Genomic DNA, 1,184 nt, shown 5'->3' on the forward strand with positions numbered 1-1,184 from the left:
TTTCTTTTTTGGGGTTTTTTTTTGGGGGGGGGTTTTTTGGGGTCCCCCCCCCCCCCTTCATCAATTATCTCTCTGTCACATACCTATATTTTCACGTCTGGAAAGCACTTCTACAATTTTAACGCTGATAACCTTACTTGAGGGGATAATTTATCTCTGGGGTATATTTATTAATCAGCCCCTTGCTCATACTCGCTGACGAAGGGGCTATAGAAATCTGGGATAAATTTGCATTTTAGGGATAGGTAAAACGCGATAGTGGAAACGGTTACGTCCCCTGAATGGCAGCTATTTCCTTTTTAGATTACGATCAGGAATCTCAGCTGTGCCACTCGACGGCCCGAACGGGACCTCCGAGGCTGTAACACGGGCGAACCACACCACGAGTTTTTCTCTGTCTCTCTGTTGTCCGAAACCAGCGAAGTGAAGCTGAGATCCTATTCCCCAAAACCGTAAAATTTGCCCCTTTTTTTTTTTACGGAAGGAGGACTTCTATTCTGCTTCCTTCAACGGAGCATGTCACCCTCCTTAGTTCTGCGGGGAAAAAAAAAAAGAAAGGTTGAAAAAATATCTTCCAACAAGAGGGAAAAAAAAAAAGAAAAAAAGGAAAACGCAACAAAAACCTCAGTAGCTTTTTCATTTCCCTGGGCATGCAAAGAAAAGAAGATCTGGCTCCAAATCTTTAATGCTTTTACTGACTGGAAAGATACGAAAGTATTTTCCCCGTAACTGTTCTATGCACCTGAATATGATTATTATTAAAGTTGCTGCGGCTGGATGCAGGGATGTTCATACAAGGTTCGGTTTAATTCTCTTTTTATGGCAGCTGCAGCGCCTAATGGGTTGGGTTTAGAGGGGGCTACGGGCGCTGCGCTGGAAGCCCTCCGCAGCCAGCGCTTGAGTAACAGCGCGATCCGTCCCCGAGCGCAACAGCTGAATAATACGAATAATTACTCATCCCTAACGAGCAAGAAAGGGCACAACGTTGAAGTCCGAACGGTTTTCCCCGGCGAAACGCTGGGCCCCGGGACGGCCCTCCTTCCCTCTGCGCTTCGGAGGGAGCCGGGGCTCCCGGCCAGCCCGGTCCCCGCGGCGGGGGGGGATGCTGAAGGGGGGAGCCGGGGCTCAATAACGTTTATGGCGGGGTGCATCTGCCCGGGGTGCGGGGCTGTTTCGGCCCGAGT

This window comes from Egretta garzetta, unplaced genomic scaffold (assembly GCF_000687185.1).
Source record: "Egretta garzetta isolate BGI_Z169 unplaced genomic scaffold, ASM68718v1 scaffold430, whole genome shotgun sequence".
In the NCBI taxonomy this organism is placed as follows: domain Eukaryota; kingdom Metazoa; phylum Chordata; class Aves; order Pelecaniformes; family Ardeidae; genus Egretta; species Egretta garzetta.